Genomic DNA, 12,315 nt, shown 5'->3' on the forward strand with positions numbered 1-12,315 from the left:
GCGGCCGAGACGAGAAAGCAGGAGGAGACGGAAGTTAACGCCAGAGCGCGTAGGGATTCCGCCGTGGAGTCGGCGAAGGTTCTGCCCGTAGTGACAGAACAGGAGGAGATGGAAGTGAGCGCCAGAGTGCGTAGAGAGTCCGCCGTGTAGTCGGCGAAGTTTTTGGTCCGTAGGGACGGCTCGAGCTACAGGCAAGAGCGTGAGTTTACCGCTATCGAGCGAAGACGCGGGCAACAGCTGCGTGTGTGAAGCCGACGGATTTCCGGCGAAGAAGTTGAAGTTTGAAGAGTGGCCAATTGAAGACGGGAGGTTCCTCCGGTGGAAGAGAACTTCGAGAGCTGCGGAACGACAACAACGCTGGACTTTGAGTGAGTGATTCTCGGAAGAGTATCATTCAGACTTTTGTTCCAAGGACTTTGGACTGAATAGGTTTTATATCTCTTTAGTCTTTAAGTGTCTTGGTTGTTCAGTGCATGCGACTGCATTGTAGTGCGTATTGTTGTCTGTGTCCGTTGTTTCAAGTGTGGTGGATTGTACTGTGTAGTACATTGTCTGTTTGGTGACGTATTGTATGTAACTATTGTGGAGGGTGCATACGTGTGTATTGTTTTTGATCTGCCGTTAATGAGAATATAATTTTGTTTGTTTATCAACTCTCGGCTCTGTCTTGTTCTTTGGACCACAGCCGGCGTCCGCTGGCGCACCAATAAGGACCACTTCTAAATTGTCCACGCTTTCGTGGTGCGGTTCGGGGGGCCGATACTTCGACCCTTGGAATTAGCCCGGCGATTGCCTCCCTAATAAACGGGACAGGTGTGACAACTCACTACTCCTCCGAAATTGCCTTTTTTTTTCAACAAGTTTCATGCTGGAATTATCCAAAGGCCAGAATTAGGTTGTAGTGGTATACAATAGTCTTCCAAAGGAACAGCGAGTGCCGCTACTCTTATCGCAACGGCGTTTCATTTGCCGCAGCACTGCCACACTATTTCGGCGCACGCGCAGATATTTGGGATCGCATCTGCGGTTGGTCACAATGTAGCAAGAGCGCACTCATTCTTGCCGCTGCCTAAACACCAAAATAAAAAAAAACTCCTTCGCCGCAATTTTCTATTCTCAGTAACGCATAGCTCGGCTGCGCGAGCATCGCGCCCAAATTCGAGCTTCAGTTCCCTATAGCACAGGAACCTACGTGGAATTCTAACGGGTCTAGTCGCGTTTTATGATCAAAACGCACGCTTAGCTGCATTCGCTTAAATTTGTTCGCAACGCTCCTTTCATCACCATTTTGTCCACCTACTCAACAGCACTTTTTTTTTGGGGGGGGGGGGGGGATAGTGACGTCCACAAATAGGATAGGTGACGCCAATACGTTGGCAGCAGGATAGGTGAGCAGCTGTAGTCCACCTGTTTGCGGTGAACTGCGAGCGGTTCGCCGATTTGCCCATCTATAACTGGAACAGAAGAAGTGCTCGGAACGGCCACATCCACAACCCATAATCCACAACCAAAATCGAAAACCCATATATGTGAAATATGCTGCTGTGTTTGCTAATGGTAATTCTTTTATTGTTCTAAATATTTTAATACGTCAGCATTGTATGTTGACACGACGACATTACAATACCTGTGTGCGTTTTTGTTAATATTTGTACCTATATTTCTGTGTATCCTTCTATACCCACCCCTGCCGTAGCACACTTAACGCAGCATTACGTGTAAATAAATAAATAGGTAAATAAACAAATAAATAAAAAACATCATCCAATCAGTGTTTTTTTTTATTCGCTAGACTGTGTTCTGACGCTGAAGTCACTCAGCAAAACTCCACTGAACGGTGCCTTATCTTCAAAGTATCGGTATGAGTCAGCCGGATGGGCTGACACACACTGGTTATCTGCATCGCATTTTCGCAAAAAAGCGCTCTACCAATACCGCCGAGCACGATTTGAAGGCTATCGCACTGAGCGTCGACCGAGAACAGCAATAACGTCACATCGCAGAATACTTCCCAGAATAGGGTTGTATCACGCAAGCTTAACCCACTCTTTCTGCTGTTCCTTAAGCTGTGATCTCTTTAGTCTGAGGAACCTGTTTAAGATTTTGCCCCGTGAAGAATATACTTAATCACAAAGAATGGAAGACTACAGGTAAAAAGAAAAGGTGTACAGTTTGTCGTAGAAGCGAATGTTGTATTATGGAACAGCCAACGAGAAGAAAGAACGCGCTATCTTAATTTGCACTGTTTCAAAATGTCCTGCTAGAGAGGTCAACGCTCGCACGATAAATTTCATATCACGCGTGATTGCAATTTGGCCCCCGTTCGCCCACAGCTCGCGTGCTTCGTTGCACCTTTGGATCACCAGCAGCTGCGTGTTGCATTGAAACAGCACGCTACCACTATGCGTCGAACAGAGCAAAGGGCGCACACCGGCACCGCCACACCCGATCTCTTTGAAAATGGCGGGCGCTGTCCTGAGTGAACTGCGCGCTCACATCGATCGAGTGAGAGCGCGGGACCTTCAATATCTGCCTCTGCTTCAAGACTGGGGCTGGTTCTCGGGGTTCAAAATACTGCAGCCGGAAGTGGCCGTCCCGGAAATCCATCGCATTCTGGAAGAATGTTCCTGCGTCGCTGCGTTGGTCGAGCGTGTAACCTCATTGTACTGCTGGTTCATGTCAGTGCAGAAGATCAGCCGATGGTCCCTGTTTCGCTTGGGCGAGTCCGCGCCGCACTTCGACAACCATTCGCTTCTCATCGATGTGCCGAGAGCAATGCAATCCTTCACTGTTCATCCCGTCTTCTTCGGTATGTCGTCGTATACCGGAATGCACCATGGCTGCGTTATTAGAAACTTCATGGATCCAACCACGCGAACGTGGGAAACGGTGTCCGTGGTCTTGCGGAGTGGTCAGCGCTTCGCGGCCGCTTCCGTAAAAACGAATGAGCAGCAGCAAGGCCTCCTGGCTTCCCTGAACATTGTCCTGAGTGGGGAAAGCGTGGATCTGTTAGACGGCCTCCACGCGGGCTTGGAAATGCTTATCGTGCTGGTTGCCTATGCCCAAACATGGGTGCATGGTCCAGCGTTACTTCGACACGATAGAGACCCAAGCATCGCCATGTGGCTTCTCCCAAATGGTCACCCGCTAGCGCAAGCGAAAGAGTAGTTTTCACCGGAGCATGGAAGGTAAGGCACGTTGAAATTATTTACAGACAGTCGTAATCAGCCTGCTTAAGACCAACCTCTGCCTATGGTTATTTTTCGGGTGGTAAAATTATTTCGATGCCCGAGCGGAGTCCTTTTTTTTCACACTTACGCATGTCATTGCCTGCATACATTTCGTACTTCTTGTATTTAAAACTCTTGTTCCTGTTCACTCGTCCTGATTCCCGTGTTCTAATAATTGCAATTACTGCGCGATTCTCACTCCCATCTATTTTCAATCAATGTTTGCTTGTGAATTCCCCTGCTACTGTTTACTTTCCAGCTGTGCTATTTTCGTCTCTCTAGAAGAAGCCTCCTGAAAGCAAGAATAAGAGCGCTGGTTCGACAATTTAGTCTGCTGCAGGAAGCCATGGGCACCACGCATGAACGCTATGCCTTCTGTGTTCTTCGTGCCAGACTGCAAGCCATTAGTAAATACATCTAGACATTTCAAGCGCTGAGACAGCGTGTCACAGCATCATCAGGACTTCTTGACCTGCACGTCCCAAGCTCGAAGTCTGCCTACTCAAGCCGATATGCAATGCAATAAAGCTACACCGCCTTTCATATGCCGTACAGATGGTGTGGTCTGTGTCAAACGTCTCGTGGAATGCTCGTCAGCAGAACTTCAAAAGGGCCACCGAAGCTTCAGGCATCTAGGAATATTGCACGAGTCATCAAGGTATATGTATCTTCAGATTGTGGCGCTGATTTTATTTCTGAACTTTGCCAAGCAAGGAATATTTCAAGAAAATAACTACATGCTCTTGTGATAGGGTTGACACTTCTTTTAAATAGGCCTATTTTGGATGTGGTCGAAGGGATTGACGACTAAAAGGTACGGACGTCACAAACACGGCCGACCACGATGTGCTGGTGGCTTCTATCCAGTCAACATGCAATAAACGAAAACAAAAGGTTGGTGTACTCTTGCGTTTTGAATCACCGAGACAATCTACCCGCTTGTCAAAGTGAAGGTTTTCAGTAGCACTTCAGCTTACTACACTTGCAATCCCGATTTTTTTTAGTATTTTAATACCAATTGTCTTGCCACATGAATTGTGATTGAAACTTTGCTTTTTCAAGCCAAGCTATCACCAGCGAAATCTCTGTTAGGCTTGGTTGTCCTAAAACTGTGCATCAGATGGTTCCTTAACAATACGCTGTATTGCGAATCTGAAAGCCTTAGATGCTTCACAAAAGTCAAAAACTGATAGTCTGCGTAAACATGGCAAATTAAAAAAGAAAAAGCTCGTGATCACGTCGTAGATTGCCTATATATTTCCACGGGCATGGAACGAGATTGAGCCATTCCAATGCGTGCATGGGCCATTGTGACAAAGCAGAATACAATAGTTGACGGGCTCGTGTTCGTGGTGATTTGTTCAGCTCGACGTCCATTGCTGCTGCTCCTGTAAACAGACGTTGTGCGCTATCCGTAATCACGTAATAATACGTAGCGTTACGTCACTAGATCACGTAATCAGGCTACTTCATTGATTGGCCTATGGCGGGCCAATCAAGGCCACTGCGCACTAGGCGACTTAAGTTGAAGGTGAACACATCTACTCAAGCTCCTTGAAACTGAGGCGCGCAGCCATGCTGTGAGTGTCCAAGCACCGGATAGCTTTCATAGAAGAATTATTATTACAGCTTTAGTATTGGGCCATTTTACAGAAAAAAAAGAAGGAACGGTATGTATTAATTAATTAAAAATATATCATAATGGAGTACAAGTAATGGAGCATCTAATTATAGTTTAAAAAGGGAATTAGAAAAGAAAAAAAACAGTAGCAAAGATCCATTTCAAATTCTAAATCTCCTTGAATATTTCAAGAACTTCTGATATGCAATTTTTGTGCACGTCAGAAAACCCAAGGTGGTTGAAATTTCCGGATCCTTCCACTACTCCGTCTCTCATAACCATATTGTGGTTTCAGAACGTTAAACCAACACTACCTACGTTGATGGTTAAACCCCACGTGCCTATCTATGGAACTCCTGCAATGCGTCAGCATTTGTCCCGTCACTCTGGCTAAGAGACAGAGCCCAAGGAACGTACATTTCGCGTATTGAAAGCCATTCCTTGGGAGCGGTAAATGGCACCTAAAGTATACTTATGCGTAAGACAGAGTATCTATTTCAGGGAATAAAATAATGTTCAGTTCACTTATGTACTCCACAAAAAGAACAATAAATGGAGACTGCCAGGCCAGCTCCTCGTCAATGTATATTTAGCTGCGGAGTCTGACAACGCATTCTAGTAATGGAGACTTTGATTGCTCGAGTTTGACATAATTTACTATTCCAACGATACATGAAGGGCTTGAGTTCGGAGGTGGCCATTGATTGATGGCGCAGAAAATTCATCTAACAGCAGTTTCCTTTGCAATACAGCTCATATAATCAAATTAGACGCCGTTAGAACCTCAATAGCAGGCCCATTTAAAGGTGACTTTCCAAACGCATCTGCGGGTTCATTCATATATAGGCCCTTGTGTGCTGGAACCCAAACGAATTTGATCAAATGAGAAGGGAAAATATTTTTTTCGCTAACAAATGTGTTTAGAAAAAAATGTTTAACAATTTCGAGTACTTCGTACTCAGCTATGGGAGAGCACTCAGCCGTCCCGCGAATCATAGGAGCACCACGTGAACCATATACAATAGTGAGTTTCGAAAAAGTTGTTAACGATTTATAGTACCAGGTACTCTACTATGGGAGAGCATAAAGCCGTCCCGTAAGCCTGAAACCAGCGTCGTATTGTGCTGGGCAGAATAGTCAAATAGCCTTATTTTAAAAAATTGGTGCCTCTTAAGCTGCGCCTTTAAGAGTTCAACGCAATAACCTGCTACAAAATGGCCTTCGAGGGCGCTCCGGTAGCACTAGAGCCAATTGTCACAGATGCTATGAACTTCGGGGAGTGCCATGTTGGTTTTTTACTTGGTTCAACTAAATTTCTTCAGCACAGTTAACTTTTTTTCGAATTATCCAGGCTGGTCATAGTACAAGTAGGCTAAATGTTTTAATAAGGCAACAAATTTTTCGGGTGGGCCAAGTCAATCCTATTTAGCATCGAAACGTTGCGCAATGGTCTGGTCCCATGTGTTCTCACGTTTCGATCTGCTTGCCGTGTTATGTGATGTGATCACGCGTTTCGATCTGCTTGCGGTTCTCAGCGTTACGGTCCAAGTTGTTGCTATCGCATTCATTGCTTCACCCTCGCGGCAAAACTGTGACGTTTTTTAAAACAATCAAGAGACGGTTGACGGCCCACTAACAGCTCACTTCCAATCCTAACGGCAGTGGAAAACAAACCGAAGTCTGAGTACTCCCACGAGCATTGCACATTCAAATACTGGCTCGAAGTATATCAACTAGACAAGACTCGGCTTCGTGGGGGTCGCGATCGTCGCCTTCAACCACACTCCTATAGAACCCCTAAACCACGTCTAGTTCATAGGCGAAACAGTTGCGTCTTTCTCTCTCCCTCTCACTACTCTTTGTACAGGCGCTATCCCTTTCTCGCCTTTTATGTATTCATAAACAACGTGGCATATCAACACTAAGTGTTCAGGCATTCAGGATTGCGCACTGTTTGACTACACGCTACCATCTAGACTCGCGCAGTGGCAAATGCACAAAACGAAAGAAATGAAATCCGTTTATCGCGAATGCGTGTTATACGATACAAGACAGAATGGCCATGTAACTGCAGGGAAATATAATGTGGGCAAAAATTAATGGCCGACATGACTCGCATAGTGACCAGTAATCAGCTTAAGCTATCCTGACGCCACGTGTACAAACAGCTGACGCCACGAATTGCGCCACAACGACGGGAAACGCTGGGAGAGAAAAACGCGCTGGTCTTTCGTGATTCCAAAAGTTGCCTGGAAGACTTTCCTTAAAGGAACAGTGTAGGCTTTATGTGTCCCATGCATTTTCGGTCATTTCGAAGCACCGTTTTTTTTTTTCGGTGGCTAAAAGGGATATTCACTTATTTCATACTTGCTTTTCTTCCGGATAGTCTACTCTCATAACTGAAGCAGGTCGATTGAACTAACTGATATTAGATAATTCATCAATTTTGAATCACCAGGACAGAAAGTTTGAGTTAGTTTGCATGTTTACATGGCTGCCGCTTCACGCATTTCTCATCGTACCTGTCATCAGCAACAAGTTGCACACCCACGTGGCCGAACTGCTCACTTATCTGCCTCATTTATCGCCCACACTGCCAAAGACTGGAATAGCCTTCCTGCTGACATTGCCGTTATTACCTACTCGTCCTTGTTTCAACAACATGTAAATAATAATATGAAATGTTTAATGTATAAGTCATGTGAACGTTTTGTTAACCCACCCCTTATGTGGAGTCTCCTTCGGTAATCCTTTAAGAAAAATAAAATGAACTGAACTGAATCATTGAAAATTTCTACCTCAAAAACAATGAAGTGAAAATTTTCAACTCTGCTTCACTATACCTGTAGGCATGCCAGCAGAATACAAGAAAAAATAATCAACTGGTTATTTTGAAATGCATAGGAAATAATGGTATCTAAGTTATAAACATATGGTTCGGAGATAACCGAGTGTTAAGTTGAAAAACGCCGAACTCACTTTATTACAAGTACCGTTGAACTATTTTACTTTGTACCTAAAGGCTTGGTAATAATTTCCACATTTTTCACTTTGGAGCTTATAGCTGATGATGCTTGCCTTGCTTCTTTTGTGGGTTGTCATGCAGCGCTATACGCAGCCCGTATCGGCGAGTGTGGTAAACGTTTTCCAGCAAATAAATGTATATTAGGGACGATCGAATTTGAACTATTTCGTAATGTAGCCTCGCGCGATAATACCATCATTAATTGCAAGAACATTATCGAAGTTCGCAATCCTTTAGGCTTTGAACCTAAACAAAGACAACAAAGAGTGCGCATCATTTTCATCAACACCACACTTGCGCCAAGCAGTTGGCACGCGCTGATTCGGTCTAATAGCTTCACAAATAATAGTCTTGTTCATTGGAGTGCACCCTTTGTTACCCTTCACGTGACGCACCGCGAAGGACGCTGAAAAGGCAAAGAGGTTTACTTATGAACAGTTTGCCGGTTGAACGTTCAATACATTAGTACGTGACTGACTTGCATTCACATTTACAAGAGCACTGTATGGGTAGCCACGAAATTCTCACATGCTGATGACCTTCTTTATCTTCAGCATCTAAACTTATCGACTAGCGCGACAAACTTGAGGTGGTAATGAGCCTATAGGAGTTCAAAGTGTTCGAGGTGATACGCTTGGCAGCCGGAGTGGGAGTATAAAGACCCGCTGTCTTCGACCTGTCTTGTAGACGTTACCGGAAAACTTAATGCGCAGAGCTGACTCTTGATAAGCATTCTGCCTTTCGTACATGAAGTGATTTTTTTTTTTAGAAACATAGACCTTAAGCTTCGAGTGCACGCGAAGGGGTTGCCCTAGGGTACATTTTCACTCGCTATTTACTCTCGGAAAAGCTGGTTTCGAGGCACAAAAGTAATATTTCCGAAAAGCACGACTGCGTAAAATACGAAAATATTGGAGGGCGGTTATGTTGTAGAGCAAGTAGACGCTTAGCTCTGGTCCGGCATGTCATCGGGCGACAATCTGATACATCATGACGTACTTGGCGTGAAAAATGCTTCCCGATGGAAATCAGAACACTACGAAAATCCCCGTAAGAACCAACATTCCAATTCTAATCTACTCGAAACTTTGTAGTGATTATTAATCTCACCTATATGTATCTGAACACTTCTCGGGTGTTGACACACATTGGCAAGTTCATTAAGTGGACACAACTGCTGTGAGCACAGATAACAAAAAAATGTAGTTGCTATCAAAATGATTCTATAGTTTCGAACAGCAGCTATTTTGCGGGAGCGAAGTATAGTGTAAGGAATGAACTTGAAACGTGTGCGACAAAGTCGGGATGACAAAATAGGTTTTCTTTATTCATCAGTCATTGCATAAAAAAAGGAAACGGTGCTCTCGACGTAAACGGCCGGAAATACAATCGTTTACCACATTCCTAGGTTTAAGTAACCAGTTTATGCGACCACATCGTAAATATCTGGCATATAAATGTTTTAAGCGGCTAACAAAGACAGGCATATCACAATGCGCACGCAGAACTCCTTAAAACGAGCCTATTTAAAAAAAAAGCGGAGGGATGGGAGAACATCAGTATTGGTTCTAATAGTACGGGATTTAAATTCATACTGGAGTGTGTCACAGTGATTTTTGATAAGCAGGCATTGCAATAGGCCAGAAAACGTGAATCCAGCTTCGGAACAGCTGAAAAGTCTGCACGTCAACCACCAAATATAAGTAAGGGGATGCTTAATTCTTCATTTGTTCTGCCGATGTCTATTTTCCAGCGTGACGTCTAGTGGCCTCTTTTGTATACACGCTGTCTATATAGGCTCTTGTCACGTCTTGCTCGACTGCGTCTTGGTGGCCCGCAGACTCGCCGAAATCGCTGGTGAGGTATCTTATGCACCGCGTCTATGTCTTCCGAGCACATGCAAGGCTCGACAGAAGGTTGCAATTCTTGCGTCAGTTTGTCACGGGGCGTCATCTATAGAGAAGGACCAAAAAAAATAGTTCACAATTATCGGCAACAAACGGATATACACAGGGATTCTACTCCTAATGCAAAACAGAGACGGTCATTCATTGAAGATGGAAAGAAGATTTTGCCAAAGCAAGTACAAACGCCACCACAGTGCTCTAACAGTTACGGAGCTTTACTGCTAACCAGAAGGGCACGGCATCAAATCCCGGCAGTGGCGGCGGCTGCATTTTCGATGGAGGCGAAAATGTTTGAAGCCGATGTGCTTACAATAAGTGCCCATTAAAGTACCTTAGGAGTTGAATATTTTCCGGAGTCCTCGTCTTTCATGATATTGTGGTTATGGGACATTAATCTCCACATAATAATATTAACGCAAGTACCACCTTTCAGGACTCTTCAGTTCTAAGCAAAAGAGGTATATCAATATAGGTGCAAGAACTGACCGTTCTGCAGCTCTAAATAAAACGGAACTATGGAAAATCTGTTCTAAATAGTACGTTATTAAGGTGAAATCCCTATATAACCTACTGTAAGGCGTTAGTCCTTGCTTGTAGAAGACGATTGTACTTACAAAGTGTCACTCGACCGAGCTGCGAATCACCTTGGTTCTCTTTGCCTTCCCGTCATGCACGTGGCTTCGCAAAAAAATAAAAATAACTATGGTGATATTTTTTTCTTCGCCTTTGCAAAAGCGGGGAACTGAGGTGACACACAACCCAAAGACGATGGCATCCTGCGTATAGTTTTTACCTTTGAAATTTTTCTTCCGGGAAATAGACTAATATTGTGAAGGCGCATAACATACCTAACACAACGCAAAACTGAAAAAAATAGGGGCAAAGATAATGCGTAAAAAACGCTGACTATCATCTGTACATTCTTTTTACGATATATGCATATGTGGATACATTTTGCCAGTGGGTAGTAGAAAGAAAAAAAAACTAAATACAGCAAGTTACAAACAAATGCAGTAAGTGACATTGGCAACGTCTTAATCACGAAAACTCTCAAACAAGTGCTCATCTTTGGTCAATTGAAATGATGGAATGCTGCAAAATATTTGTCTCCTACACAAGCAATCTCTCCTACCTCAATTGTCTTCTTTCCGTGCTGGTCCTCTCGGCGATAATTAGTACTACTTTCTTTGAACTAACGCTGCCAAACCTGTGTAAGTTAGGGCGCAGACTTAGCGCCACATTTACGGCAGTGTAAGTTAAACTCACCCAGGTTATTGCCTTATATTATTTCTGTGTGTTTTTTTTTCATACTGGTGTTAATCTATCTGCCTGTCATATGTACTCGCGTCCGCTAGACAATAGCGAGCTTTTGTATGCAGCGGGAAACTGTCAACGCAAGGATTTAGCATTAGTGCTGCGCTCTTAAAACTGAGCAAGGGCACAATTGTTACCACAACCAGAACTTTTTCGTGCGAACGCTATTACTGAACTATGGCGTTCAACGTTAATTCACGAAACAGATGCCGCACGTTCGACAAGATGGCCCGGTTTGTTGAAGCAAGAGCCGTCCACTTGGAGGTTTTAGCCTTCAGCGTGCATTTTCAAACTGCTTCATTTTCAAATACTGGTATTATTTGATTTATGTAGTAGTAAGGAGGCTACACCAGGTCTATACTACCAATAGAAACAGCTGCGTTTTTTTTTTTTTTTGAGGTACACAACCGATTTGGGGTGCAGAAGGCTCAGTGAAACTTGCCGACAAGGTTCGCTTATGTTTTCGGCAGCCGCAGAGAGATGGCGATGCTGTAGTCATTCACTTGTTATCAAACTGAGGCAAATGCAGCCACAAGTAAGGCTCAGCCAAGTAATGGGGGATCTTCGGTAATACTCAATTACAGCATACGTCGAAATAAAACGGCGCGTTTCGGGCCGTCATCCGCAACAGAACCAAATGTGGCACGCAGGCGCTGCAACCGTGACTTCGGGTCAACTCGATTTAGTGCCGCACTTCAGGTTTTCATGGTGCATATGGCGTTTTTTCCAAGTAGATGGCGCCGTAGGCGTTTGCGTTTGCGGGAAAGCCTCTCGCTGTACTAAAATCACGCCAGGGGGCATGCCACGCGTTCCGTTTTAGCGTCAGCGCTGAGACGCACGCTAACGCTCTACTAATCGTTTTCCGATGTGCTAAAACTCTCTAATAGCAAGCAGTATACACAACGCCCTCACCGCAAAGCGAAGCGTGATCTTGGTGTCTAATACAGCGCCACCTCTCTGCTTGCTGTTGCACAGGTTCAATGTCTCATAAAGGGTGGACAGTATTATCGTCGAAAACACATCAACACCTGCACGTCTTGCAAGCTTGTTCAGAGAATTACACTGGATAATGTTGCAATGCTCCGGTCAACGTGTTGCAATGAACGTATACCTTAGAGCGCGATTTGAGAGAGCTCTTTTCAAGAAAACCCGTTTCAGGAAGCTGTTCGAAGGCACCGTTCAGTCCAGTTTTCCGGTCTGACTGCAGCGCCGGAATAC

At 44.4% G+C, this 12,315-nt stretch overlaps 1 protein-coding gene across 7 annotated transcripts in view; it reads right to left on the reverse strand.

Moving 5' to 3' along the window:
• The window catches only part of LOC119187166 (uncharacterized), a 395,971-nt gene that overhangs the window by 327,388 nt on the left and 56,268 nt on the right, over positions 1-12,315 (reverse strand). The window contains exon 2 of one of the 7 annotated variants that reach the window (XR_012885620.1): positions 9,177-9,829. The exons of the other annotated variants lie outside the window; for them this stretch is intronic. The gene's annotated coding sequence lies outside the window, so the exon portion shown is untranslated. Of the gene's footprint in view, positions 1-9,176; positions 9,830-12,315 lie in introns of those variants that run through there. 7 annotated transcript variants of the gene reach the window in all.

Source organism: Rhipicephalus microplus, chromosome 8 (genome assembly GCF_043290135.1).
Source record: "Rhipicephalus microplus isolate Deutch F79 chromosome 8, USDA_Rmic, whole genome shotgun sequence".
Lineage (NCBI taxonomy): Eukaryota > Metazoa > Arthropoda > Arachnida > Ixodida > Ixodidae > Rhipicephalus > Rhipicephalus microplus.